Genomic DNA, 14,378 nt, shown 5'->3' on the forward strand with positions numbered 1-14,378 from the left:
AAATCCAGAGAATTTGATGGCCCTGCTTAATATGAACAATGGCTGAAAAATCTGAGCCTTAATGAATGCCAGCAATGGGTGAAGGGGCCATAATCAAGGCAAGAGCAGTAATCAACTATTGGAATCCTCTGCTCACTTCCTGCTTGGTAAATAGATACAGTTGTACTGAAAGCCTTTTATTGGGCAATAAACAGTGGCTTTTTACAGTGGAGCCTCGAGGTGCTCAAAACTTTATTCCAGTATGTCGTATTTGTTTGGATTTATCTCATACATAAATTCCTAATCTGAAGAGGCATTTGTAAATGCTCATCTTGACCAGCAGGTGATTCTTACTAAAGAAACAGGTCTCCCTGCTGGTTAATCAAGTGATCTATCATAGCACTGAATTTGACTAATTTTATCTGATGGAAGATGCTATTTGTTTCAGAGTTAATGCGTGAGAAATAGCCCAGTGACTTCTCCGTCTCGAGTGGAAAAAAAAAAAGACCGTTTATTTAAGAAATACATTTCATTCAAACAAACAAATAAAAAATCAACCAAAAGAACCCAACACAACAAAACACAGACTGAAGTACCAAAGTATAAATCATGAATGGAATTTATGCACAGAAAATTATGTTATTGCAAAAGAAAACAAAACAGCAAACACTTATCTTCAGTAGCTAATATAATGTAAGTGCTATTCAGAGAGAATTTACTGCTTTTCTACAAGTACTAGAGCACCTCCATGCCCAGTCTGAACATTCTACTGAGAGAGCCTCCATGAACAAAGCCCCCTTGTCCATTGAGCTGAACAGCAGGAGATACCAGTTCTGAGCATGTAGACAGGTTATCTGTTTGACAAAAGCTTACAAAATGTAGCAGACACAAATTATTACTTCGGTACTTACTGTCATAAGAGTTACTGCAAAGGCAAATTATTTGGTAACCCTGCACATATGATTATAGCACATGTTAGAATTAATCTCATTACAAAAGAAGTGCTTCCTTGATCATAATCCTTCCCTTGCAGATATTCCTGACACTTTTTTGGGAGGGGTGTAGCACTTAGTGGAATAAAGTTAGCATTCTTCACAGATTGATGGCAAACTGTTTTTTACAGGTAACAAAGTGATTCTTGAGATACGTGAACATATGAAAATATATTTTTCAATATTTCAGAAAGACAATGTTTTGTTACCTTGGCACTTAAGTAGACAAAACAGGCTTACACAATCCAGGTCTGATTCTTGGATCAGTCACAATGTGATTTTAATTCTCTTCCAAAAGTGGCAACTGGGAACTGTTTTGGCTTATGACATGAGATGGAGAAACCTGAGGTGAAAAAACAAAGGTTGCTCTCATTTACACTGGTGAAAATTTCCAGGCAGATCTAGGTTAAGTGTAAGACTAAGAGGAAAGCAAATGATATCTGTACCCAATGTGTCAGGAACATCAACATCAGGTCTGGCACACCTGAAAACAGAACACAGAATTGGCCAGAAATTCAATACCATTCAAGACTAGTTTCTCAGTTACATGCCAGGCACTGTTTTCACTTGTCAGGACATTATTTAGCTTTGGAATAGTGTATACATTTAAATATATAGACAAAAAAATTACACTTATTTAAATCCCATTCATCTTTGCAGTACTTTGTGTCACCAAGGCATAAAATAAAGCAGGTAGATGGGACAGTAGCAATAATGAAACACAGCTTATTGCCTGCCTTAAAAAGACTGCTGGATTTGACAGCATCAGACTAGTCAAAAATTAGCACATAAACTATTAGATTAGGATCATTGCTGAAAGCTAGGGAATAAGGATCATTGTCAAAAAATCTTGGAAAGCATCCGTATATTTGACCAAAAGGATGAGATTTATTTACCTCTATGGATAAGGGACTGCGCTTATAAGTTGGGTCAGTATGAAAGCAATCTGAGACACAGTGCTCAAAAAGTGTGGATAAAAACATTCTTTATAGTCCCAGAAAAGGTGCCTGTACACGTGTGCGTGTGTGTGTGTGTGTGTGTGTGTGTGTGCGTGAGCGCGCGCGCATAATATTATTGTTCTGTAAAATCTCCCAGGAATTCTGGAATGATGGGTGGACAGCCCCCCACTCTGTTCTGTGCTGTTGCAGCCTTATCTTGAGTCCTGCATGCAGTTTTGAGCACCAAAATAAAAATAGATATAAAGTTATTAGAGAGTAACCAAAGGAGGGTTACAAAGGTGGTGAAGGGTCTAGAGGGAAAACCATATGAGAAGCATATGAGGTCACTCGGCTTGCTCAGCCTCTGGCACCTGGTGTGACTCTATGGGCTGTGCTGTGCAGGGTCAGGAGTTGAACTTTGACAGTCCTTGTGGGTCCCTTTTAACTCAGGACATTCTACAATTCTATGGTTCTATTCTACAGGCATTACCCCAGATACATATAGGAGTGTGAGCTGCTCATATCACACCAAAGAGTGCCAACCAGTCCCTTTCTTCAGCAGGCTTCCAGACCAATTTCTTCCTAGTCCTGCATCTTGAAGAGACTGCAGTCTATTCATCTACCTGTCAACAATATCAAGACTTTCAACTCATGCAGTATCATGTGTAAGTACACTTGTTAAAGCACACAGTTTACTCTTAGAAAGGTTTCTTCAAAATAATAAACATATTGTAGGCTTATTGAAATGTCATCAGATGACAACAGCATGAATTTACCTTTCTTTTTTAATCAGCCTTTACAGCAAAGAGATGCCATAAAGCACAACAGCATCCAATGCCTTTTGCGCACCACAAGCTGAAAAAGCATCTCAGTCTCTCCCTCTTGTTTGTGCAAGGCATATTCTTGTTTTCCCAGCCATTTTTGAAGGGTTGCTTGTTCTCCCACTTTAATAAGACACTTCTATAAGGACCAAAGCTGAAAAGTGCACACAAGCTACTGAGCTTTGCTTTGTGTTTGGTACGTGGGAGACAGACAGATGGCTGGTCAGACAGATTTTGTAGAAGCTTCATCATCCAGACTTGTTATGAAGGGACAGTTAATAAATGATGCAACATGTGGAAGAGTGAACAGAAACTCTGATTATATTTCATGTCATGTTCCAAATGTATCTTCAATTCTGAAATGCTTGAGCTATATAGGCTTAATGGAACATAAAGACTACAGCAAGAAATGACTTGCAGCTTGGCATGCTACGTGTGAAGAGTAAATATCCAGAAAAAAAGAAATACATTAGAATGCTTCAAGGAGAAAATTAATTAAATTTTCCAGCTTCTTACTTCTAGAGCAAATTATTTTACTGTGAAATGACCAGAGGGAGAGCTACCACATCATGCTTTTCACATGTTTACTGCAACAACTAATATCTAAGAGATAGTATGAATTTGGTCATGAATATACCCTTGACACAGATTTCCTTCTCTCCAAGAACAAAGCCATCATACAAGACATCAGGTCACTAAATCTTAACGGGGAGGGGAAGGGGAGAGATGGAGGAAGGGAGGAGTCTATAGCTTAGAAGAGATACTGAGAAGTCAGTAAACAAGATCTCTGAACTGAAATGTAGAGTTATTGAGACTCCTGTTTCAGCAAGTTACTGAATGTTGCTCTCAGTGGAGACCATTCCGAACTGAAGGACCTGTAGTCAGTGGCTTTCCTACTGTCAAAAGTAGGAAATCACATCAGCTCAGAGTGCACTCTCCAGATCTCCAGACAGGTTACTTTTCACAAGAAAACCTGTCAAAGAATGGGAAATAAACAAGATGAAAGCAAAGATCCAGCCTACACATCACAGATACCACCAGCAGCCAAAAATTCTTATTCTTGTAGTTATATGTAAAAATAGAGACAATGTTTTCAGTCACATGTTTGGGTTCCTGGTCCTGGGCTGATTTTGAATCCAACAAGTGCTTCCAATTATAACAGATTTCATGACATGAAGTTTTAGGTTGGTTGCACAAAACAAACAAAAGCCAGAAGTCTGGGACTGGAGGAGTGTGATTTTTCAAGGCTTCTGAGCAAAAAAAATGTTGCTATAATTTTGACAACATAATTTAGCAGCTTTTATATAGAGCAATCTACACCTCCGCCCCTCTCCACCTCACCTCCCCCTCTGGTATTGTCTTGCCTGTCAATTATTGGAAGAAGAGTCTGTTCTTTAAAAGGCTTTTAAATTATTGGAAATTATTTGGAATATATTCTAAAAGCTCTTGAAAGAAAGAACACTACCCCCACATACACACAGAGCAGAAAGTATTTATTTGTATTGTCAACTTAAATGTGCAGGATTAACATGAAAGTTTATCTGGCTAAAAATATCAAAAGTCATCAGTGGTGCTGACCTTGTGCTTGAGCTGTGTGGATGTTAAAAGGTAAACCTAGTGCTCCAAATGCCAAACGTGACATCACTGTGCCCATTCCATTTGTTACCCATGATACTGTGAGGACTGCACAGAAACAGTGAGGGAGTTTGGGGCCACGACACTCCAGGGAGCAGTGCTGCACATAATGTATGCACCCCAGCAAGCAAAGCAAGGCAGCTGCACCATTCTGCCAAGTAAGCAACTTTGTTGTTAATGTGGGGTTTGTTTGCTCTGATACATAACAGACACATTTGAGTTCCTTCAAACTATCACTCTGACTGGCATTGAAAGATATTGTATTATAAATTTTACATTATAATAGTGTTTACTGGCAGAATAAATTGCATACCTGTATTGAAGTGATGGAAAAAAAGACATCACTCATTATCACATTGAGCAGCATGCTGAATGTAGCAGTGAACAGTGATAATCGTGCCAGCTAAAGCAATTTTACCTATGAAAAGTTGTTCAGACGTAAGAGAGACTGTTAATGTCTTACACAAGGCACAGCTATTTCCTATTTGTTTCTGAGAAGAACCTTACTATTCATTGATATCTCACAAATTTCCTAAATGCGATGTACATTAAAGGCATAAAAAACATTTCTCAATTTTCTTCACAGTCTTCTTTTATCTCCTTCATATCTATTTTTCACATCACCAGCTGTTGGTTTTCCATCTTTTAAGTCACGTCACACAAATTAGAAGTATGCATTTGGTTCAAATGTTGCTTTATAATTCACCCCCAGCCCCTCTGATCTCCTAAAACGGTTTCCAAGACATTTCTCCAGAGAGACCCATGTATCACCTAAACAATTTTCATTTCCAAATTTAGCCTTCATCTGAGCCAGGGGTGTGAGAAGCTGATTCACTTGTCTTCCTTTAAATCTTGCTTTCTCATTGTTAATATACTTAGATGAGTTTCATCTTCCTACCTCTGCCTTCCAGTAGATATTTAGGGTGGTCTTCACTGCCAGATAGGATACCTTATTTTAGGCACCAACATGTAGTACTCTGTAGGATAGCAAGGTGTCTGAGCTCTCAATGCAGATCTAGTTCGTGAAACCCAGATGCAATTTATCCAAAGCAGGTAATAAGGATACCTTAGCAGATGCTGCCTGGCTCCAGCTGCTGAAGGAAATCAATTTCTCTGGGGATTCTGTCACACACATCAGCTGCATGCAGAGGTCTTCAACAATATAAGATGCATGGAAGAGTCTTAAGGCACATGTTTATGCAACTGAATTAGGCCCTAGACCTCTGGTATCCATTGCAGATGCCAGTCCCTCACTGCCAGACACCCAAGTGCAGATGAGTCCCTCCCCAGAAGCCAGGTGAGATGATCCTCACTGATAGCTCCCAGTTTCACTATCTGGCTACATCTTGGAAGTTCAGTACAATTACACAGTACTGCTCCTCCAAAGCTTTTCAGACCCAGTGTCGATTCCTAGTTGCACTAGATGTCTTTGAGGATCTTGTCTCCTAAAACTCCACTATCGTTGCAACCAGATTTACTTAGAAAAGAGTAGGAGAGCAAACACAGCTGTGCAAGTTATCTGTGCTTAGCAAACTACTGTGTGTCTGTGGACCCACGGGACTATTTCATAGTGGTCTTTCAACTCTGGGGGCTCAGCTCAGAAAGAAATGTCTGGGTACCAAACCAGGTGCAGTATTTCTGAGGAAGCACTGCTGCCACAGGGAGCAGAGGCAATGCAGGGAGAGGATGTGGCAGCTCAGGCTCTGCTATGTCACTGAGGTGGCTGAGTGTACTGGCTCCTCGGCAATTTCCTGTGCCAAGGTAAGGATTTTTTTGATAGAAATCAGGTGACATCAGAAAGGGATGAAAGGGGCTTTCAAGGGTCTTGTTCTACAACTGAAGTTGCATCTCCAAATGCCAGCATCTAGGGGGTGGGGGAGGTTGCCATAATTAAATACATTAAAACACAGATCATATGAGTTTTAAGTAGTGGAATAAGGGGGTACTAATCTCCTCAATATTGCAGTTCTTCTTAAAATATGGAGAAAATATTAAATATATCTCAGATTCCCTATATTCCAGCAGAAGACCCTGCTATGTATTGGCCAAGATAGCAATGTGCCATCTCTTGAGAATAAAAGTCTTTTTCACATACCAGTTATCCTGTTTCTTCCAAAAGAATAATGAAATGGGAAACAAAAAGAGAACACTATTAATGAAAAGCAGCTCTGTTCTGTGAATTCCTTTTACTTGGCCATGTTGGAAAAAGTGGGGGAGTATTTTCAAAGACTGATGATCATCTCCTTCACCCTGCTCAAAGGACACAGCCTTCATTAAAAAGTTTGACTTGCCTGCGATGGGACATATATTTCTCATTTCAAATACTGCAGTTCAAGCCAGTTGCTGGTTCTAATATCAAGTTTCTCTTTACAAACAATATGAAGCATGGCACCTCTGTGTAACTATATTCAACACAGAAACAGTCCTCCACAGGATCACAAGATATATTAAAATTAAAATAATATCCAAAGGAAATTGTACATGAAAAACAAAAGGAGATAGATTGAAAATTGGAATTTATGGAAAAATAAAAGTGAGTTGTTAGAGCTGTTTTTTTCACTCATAAAAATTATTATTTCTCTAAAATGTATGTTATCCATGCATTTATCTACATTTCTGTTTGTCTATCATTTACCTGTTTTCCACCTCCCTGAAAGTAACCACCTATTTGGAAAAGCAAGTTAAATTGTCTTCCTCAGCGAAAGGAGGGGTGAGAGATAAAAAGGAGAGTGGAAAATTATGAAAAATCTTGGTGTAATCTGAATAGCAATGAAGTAAAAGCTACTCCTTGATGTGCCTATGAATCCTGTAAATGAAGTGGCCCTTGAATTAAATTAATTTAAAATCTGGCAAATATTACTCGACATGTTTGTCAATGTGCTGTATAATTATTAATTTGTTCATTGAGGCAACTATATAAATAAATAGAAAGCAGAATGCCATGATTAAACTAACATTAGAAATCCAGGGTCAAGGAGCCCTGTTATACAGGGATCTAAATAGCTTTCCCAGGTCCTATTTTTACATCTCCATACAGATCTGCAGGTCTGTAACTGCGAATTAATTGGCACACATTTAGATGCCAACAGAGCTTTTGTATTTTCAGTGCACATTTTGTCTTCTCAGAGTGAGATGTTAGTAATGGAGGTTTTAATATTACCCCTAGGGGAGCACCAGAAAATCTTAACAATTTCCTTCACTAGAGTATTTTCATTAGAGCTAAATGCTGTGCAATTTACATTTGAAATCAGGTGTAGGGTAAGTATAATGTGACAAGACATGTTGCAATGTTAGGGTTTTTTTGTTCAAATGTTCCTTATTTACTGCAATATACCCTCAAAAGATAAGCATGCAATTAAAATAAATATCTTGATTTTTAACCACTCCTAATTGAACTGTTATTGGGATAATAGGAGCACAAAATAGAATTAGGTTTAAAAGGACCCAAAGCACAAGATTAAAATATTACTCTATTTAAACAAGAATGTTTCAGGCAAAATAGGTTCTGTGGAGCAGAAATGAGTTCAAGGTAAGTAAATCAGACCAAACCCTTCCTTTGTAGAATTAATTCATCCTCGTGGTGCTTAAAATGCCAAGAACTCTGTATAACTCACAGAGGGGAAAAAAATAAATCCTACCTTTTTCAACACTAAAAAAAATCCCCAAAATTGAATTGGTACTTAAAAAAATAAAATGTAATCATTAATAAATGCATAATGCAGTAAAGAGCTAGAAAACCAGTGACAAAAGAGGACTGACAAGTAGCTGAAGCTGAATTTTGGTAGCTGGTCTAGTATGAAATTCTACTCTGCCGATGTCTGCATCTCAGAGCACCTATATTCCATCATTGGCTTGCTTTTTCATAGCAACAAAAGAAGAAACTGCACACCTACCACAGCCTCAATCCAGTCAGGGCTTCCTTCATGACTAAACCTGATCACAGGACCTGTTTAAATATTTCTCCATGAAAAAATCCCTAATGGGCTCACTCAGACCAGGGTAATTATTGAAGGAGGTCTCTAGAGAAGGAAGAGGATTGCAGCACCTGCCTGGAGCCTTCTAAAGCTGAGAAAATAAATCCACTGCCAGCAGCAGGAAGAGAGGAGGAAGCAACAATCTTTGCAATCTGCTGTTCTGTAAAATGACAGCCAGCCTCAAGTGCCACAGAAAGCCACGTTACGATGAAAGAGGTCTAAGCACAAAGGGTCAGACCCAGAGGGCTGGGATGGTTACAGGACTGTAATGACATATCCCACATGCAACACAGCCCCCTTGGGCTGCGAAAAGCACAGGAGGGAGGAAATTGTCTTATTGCTTTCTTCCTGGCATAGCCAGGCAAAAAAATACCAAATTCTTTTGGAGGTCAAAATATCCATCTCACCTTATCAGGCTGTACAAGTTAGGCAATGGCTACTGCTGTCTTCAGAGCAGCAGTGAAGAAAGGGGTTTAGATAATTATGGGATTTGTCACCCTTCATGTTGCCTCTCTCCTGCCTCTGGATACACAGGGAGTCTAAAACCAACTGTCACCTGAAGGGAGAGGAATCAAGCACACAGGCTCACACCTTGTCTGGACAGGACCAGGCTTTCAAAGCTTGGTCAGTGCACACACAGAGGTGAGCAGCCACAGCACTCTCTCATATGCTCACACTAAACTCATGAAAACCTAGACCTAGATCTTCTGATATTACTGCAGCTTTGCAATGTTCTGCTGCAAAGGGCTCCGGGAGTTTTCACAAGAAAACTTACTGAATACAAGTCAAACTGAAACATTATGAACATTCGAGGTTCTTCCATCCTTGAGGATAGATGAAGCTTAAGAGTCTTCAAAAGAATTTGCCAAATATTATTATTTCTGAGAGCAGCAATGAATGGTTATGATGTCTTTGTAACCTAATAGATTTTTATGAAGTTTTCACTGCCATCTGAATGGCCATGAAACCTTTGCAAAGCAAGAACTCGGCAAATATTTCGTATGATCTTGTCCTTTCACAGCAAATGGTGGGCAAGGAACAAAGGTCAGCAGTTGACACCATGCAGTGGTCAGCAGGACAAGGTGAGCAGAGAGAGGAAAAGATGACCTTGAAAAGCTTGCAAATATTAAACAGTAGGAAGAAGAGGAAGAAAAAAGAGGAGGATTAAGAATAAAAATGTTTCACTTCAAAGAGAAGAGATGAGATGAGAAAAGAAAAACTCAAGGGGTCCTAGGCTTTGTAATGGCCTCAAGCTGTTAGGCATCTTGCCTTTTTTTATAAATTAAGCAAAACAAAACCCAAAGAAATTATAAGATGTCTTTTTGGATAAGGAATACAGTGAAATTATATTAAAAATAATTTTCAGTGGTAGAGTTGAGGCATAAAATAATCAATACAATCTAAATTCTTTTGAGATTTGTTAGAGAAGTGGTTGCATGTGAAATTGTACTAATATTTTGGAGAAATAATTCTAACTCTGCTTTCCGCATAGCTCTGTCCACACCTTTGCCGCATGTCCATCATAACCCCAGATGTTTTTCAAAAGGTTGTTGAAAATGTTGAGTATGTCTGAAATGCAAGGAGAAGTACAGTCACGTTTTCAAATCATTTGGAAGAACGGAAAGCATAGAGAGAGGTTTTTTTCTTCTTCGGGGAGGAAAATGAGGTAGGAGGGAAATAACCTCAAAGAATTTTAGAAGCCTACAATGAGGATTTCCCTTCTTAGCTACTTTATGGTCAAAGGCAAGAATGCACATTTCTCTGAAAATCTTATTTTGGCCTATTCTAGACCTTTGTTTCTAGGCTGTGTATGTAGAAAAACATGTGCTAGGTCATGAAAGTCACAGACAGACCCCACCAGATGTGTTTGAGCAGGAACAGAGCACAGGAGAAGCACCCACACATCTGTGCCCATTTCAATTTGCACACGATTGCTAAGGCAGTGCTCGCTACTGATCTTGTGTCAATCATGGGTCCTGATCTTGTGACAGTAATGACACTTCTCCCCTGATTTGCTCCACCCATGGAAAAGAAGTCTTTGTATTCATTGCCTCACTATTAGACAGTCACACAGTCTAGCTTAAACCACCAGACCTCTGAGCAGGGAGAAATGCTGGATCAAGGAATAACAAGCACCACATGCAAGTCTCGGAGGCTGTTCCATCAACTTCTGTTTCTCAGGTGCTTCTCCTTCTGCCTAAGTTCAAAGACATACCAGTTAGTCTAGCTAAGAAATTTGGCTTAATTCCAGAGAAGTATTGCTCTCTGAAAGTGCCCTGAAAAGTTTCTGTGCAGTTTTTCTTTCTTTCTTTCTGTGAGCTCATTTTCTTTAATTTCATAAATCTGACACATAGGCACTTAATTTCTTTCTTCTTCCTTTAAAATTACTTGGAGTTTTCTCATTGTCTTCAAAGAGAAGACAGGATCATGGGTGCCTAAGCAAACAGGATTTCTGGTTGAGAGCTGATTAAATATTTAAGCAATTCTAGATAGAATTCTTATTCTGAGGGACTTCATATGGCCCATTTAATTAAACTTAAGTGATTCTTTCATGCATAAGTTCTCTTATGTGAGTAACAAGGAATACACAAGTATTCCTTGTGTACTCCTCAATAACAAGTTGAGGAATAATTATTTTTCACAGCTATCTGAAATGTGGACCCATTAGTAAATAATAGAGGATTTAAGAGAAATATTCTTGAGGATATAATCTCCCTTGTGGAAAGAAATGTCTTGTACCATAGGCAGGCCTGATGAGATTTCAAAATTATTTTATACTGGAAATCAACTTATTTTTGCTTTGTCCATACTATGGTTTGGCAATAATACCTAACCAATCTCAGCCTCATAAGATGACCAAAATCCATTAGTTGGGAATGCTGACTCACAGAGCAAAGGAGACACGGGATGGAAGTGGAGCAAACACAGGGCTGAAATACATAAGAAATGAAAATAGAATTTGAGGACACAGGAGGAAGACGCTGGCTGAAATTGTGCAGACACTATTATAAATTCACCCCAAATACTTTTTTCTCCTCTTCCTCTGCTGACAGTCCCTAGAGAAAATAGCATTATAGGTCCGGAATATTTTGAAAATTATCTATATTTACGGATTAAAATCGAAGTTTACCGCTATGTCTAATTCTAGAACATAGCCAGTCCCTACTCTAAGTATTTATGTACTGCTATTTTTTATCTTTTACTTTCTTTTTCAGGAAGCTTAATGAAAAGGAATGGAACAGAACATTTTCCAAAACAGAGTATTCAATTTATTTTAAATAAATTGAAATCTTTGGGGTTTGAAGACAAAAAGATTATTTCATTTCAGAATAAACATCAGAAAGCATAAACACTTCTCTTCATATGTTTGAAAGAGGAGCTATATTTTTTCAGCTAAAAAGGAAACTTTGTTCCAGTCAATATAGAAAATCTAAGAAATAAAGATCAAGTTCAAATAATTTTTTTCTTTCAAAAACCACAGCTCTCATTCCAGCTTTTCCACCAGCACCACCACTGAACATTACCTCAACTTTGCAGTCTGCTGACAACTCATCCTAGACAGACATTTAATTTGTAAAGAGAAGGAGTGATAAAACCTTGTTCAAAATATTTTTCAATAATATTAGACTGAATTTTCTAGATTATTGGATCATGGACATAAGCAAACTGTCTTAGAGTTTGTTCCTGTAGATTAATGATAGAAATATTTCAATACCACAAAGTAAACAATCTCAAGTTTCATTTTTAAAGGCAGAAACATGCAAATGACAAACACTGGCTGCCATGGAAGCTCAGTGCACACTGTGCTCTTCTCTCCCAATAAGGTTCTCAGATATTATTATTATTATTATTATTATTATTATTATTATGTTATCCATCTTTCTGACCTATTATTCTATTCATTATTACACTTATAGCTGTATAGTGTTTAAACAATTGACTTTTTTTCTGTGTTAGTACTTTGTTCGAATGAAGGAGGTCTTTTCTCCTTTACGGGGTGAGGAGGATATTTTACTTGTGATTAAGGCTGTGATCTTTAGTCTGGCTTTAGCCATCTCTCACAGGCACAAAACTTGCAGGCACATTTTGCAATGTAATTATTTGTGTCTGCAATCTAGTTACTTAGATGTCTGAGTCCCTGATTGCATCCATAAGTCAGGGACTTGGACATTTAAGTGATCTAAATTGCACCTACAACAATTTGCACCTAAAATGTCAAAAAAGGATATAGCACAGAGAAAAAGAGTTCAAAGATGGGTGATGAGAATAATTAGGGACGTGTAAAACCTCAGAAATGAAACAAAATGGAACAGAATTGGACTGTTTACCTAAGAGATGAGATGAAATGAAATGAATAAAAGAGGAAATGATCAAATGCAAAAGAAATAAGGAGTGTGATAGAAAAGACAGATGAGGCACTTTTACCTCCCCCCCCCACCTTTTACAATAAGGCAAGTACAAAGAGACATTTCAAAAAATTTAAGCATGGAAGATTGAAAATTCATATAAAAAGAGACACACTTTCACATAATTAACATGTGAAAAACCCAACCACATGACATAGTGAATCCAACAGAACTCAATAGAATATGGGGCACCTCTTTGGATTGAGAAATGCCCAAAACATTTAAAAGGCAGTCATTTCAGAGAAAAACTACTTACCTTTCTTCTTCAAAACTTCAATTTCTGTTTGTTTGGGCTTTTTGGTTTTCTGCACTTTGTTTTCTTTCCTTTTTTAATAATGACAGGGTGGAAGGAGTCTTTCTTCAGGAGCCAGTTAATTTAGATAAGTCTGACACAGATTTCCTTGCATTTTGCCTCTGAGGTATTTAGGGCTGCCTCTGTTTTGTCACAGGTCACTGGGAGAAGAGATGAGATCCTTATCAGTTTCAGCCACTCCTCCTGGGAGGACACACAAAACCAGGAGCCCTTTCAGAAGCCGCCATAGTAGGACTTAAGAGAGCTGTAGACTGGAACCTTGCATCTTTTCTACCTGGGTAATAGGAAATGCGACTGAGAATTTAATATATTTCATAACAGGGAGTGTCATTATATATTTAAAGAACTAGAAAGTGAATTACTGCAGGGACTTTTTTTTTACAAGAAAATCTGCACATGAGACAGATTATTGGAAGACACATTAAAGGGAGTTGGCTAAAAACATGCCCCATATTCCACAACAAAGAGGAAAGTTATTACTCTATTCTCAGTAATCGAGAAAGAAATGGATTTTCTTTTTTTTTCAAAAAAGAAAAATACATGAGACATACATTCACCACCTCCCAGTATTGGCTAATAATTTTGTAATCAAAAGAAATATATAAGGAAGAATTCAAGAAAACTTGTAGAGAAAGAGAGATGGCTAGGACACTGAGCGTTATGCAAAATAATCCATTAGGTACTCTCACAGTGGAGATCACCAGTGTCTGAACCAGTAAGCACACTCAGGTAGATTTGACTTTTACAAGAAAACATGGTTAACAAACCAGTGTGTTTTCATGCCAAAAACTGTTTTGCTAAAAAACTGCTGATCTGTTCTGAGACTTCCTGTGCTTCAAAGCTTGATCTCACCTAAGCTGGTCTGTCCCTTCATACAGTTGAATTTGATGGTACAGCTGCTGTAGGTCTTCAGCAGAGCAGAAAGAGAAACACACATCAAAACCAGATACAACTTGGGAGTTTGGACATTTCCTGAGCTGCAGATGTGGGTTGAAGTCTCATCTAGAAATCAGGCCGAATGTAGATTTGGATAATGGTCTTTCACAATCTTAGAGGAGGTCCCTAGAGAGACGTAACAGAAATGATTTATCAAGTGTCTTTTCAGCCACTCTCTCTGGAGGTGCTTAAAAGATATGTAGAGGTGGCACTAAGGGATATATCAGAGAAGTGCTGCTTAGGGACGTGGTTAATGGTGGACCTGTCAGTGTTAGCTTTAGAGTTGGACTCTGATCCTAAAGGTTTTTTCCAATCTAAATGGATCTATGATCCTATGAGATGGTTCTAGGTTTGACCACCATAAAACATAGGACCTAAAGCCAG

At 38.3% G+C, this 14,378-nt stretch overlaps 1 long non-coding RNA gene across 2 annotated transcripts; it reads right to left on the reverse strand.

Moving 5' to 3' along the window:
* Positions 1–2,166: 2,166 nt before the first annotated feature.
* Positions 2,167–14,110, reverse strand: LOC137468280 (uncharacterized). Of its 2 annotated transcripts, none has more exons than XR_010995841.1 (3): positions 13,002–14,110; positions 4,679–4,783; positions 2,167–2,532 (listed from the first exon to the last, which is right to left on the reverse strand). It is a non-coding gene; the product is annotated as an uncharacterized lncRNA (long non-coding RNA). The 2 variants fall into 2 exon arrangements; XR_010995840.1 differs by lacking the exon at positions 2,167–2,532 and adding an exon at positions 3,491–3,703.
* Positions 14,111–14,378: the final 268 nt, after the last annotated feature.

The sequence above is a fragment of the Anomalospiza imberbis genome, chromosome 2 (genome assembly GCF_031753505.1).
Source record: "Anomalospiza imberbis isolate Cuckoo-Finch-1a 21T00152 chromosome 2, ASM3175350v1, whole genome shotgun sequence".
In the NCBI taxonomy this organism is placed as follows: Eukaryota; Metazoa; Chordata; class Aves; order Passeriformes; family Viduidae; genus Anomalospiza; species Anomalospiza imberbis.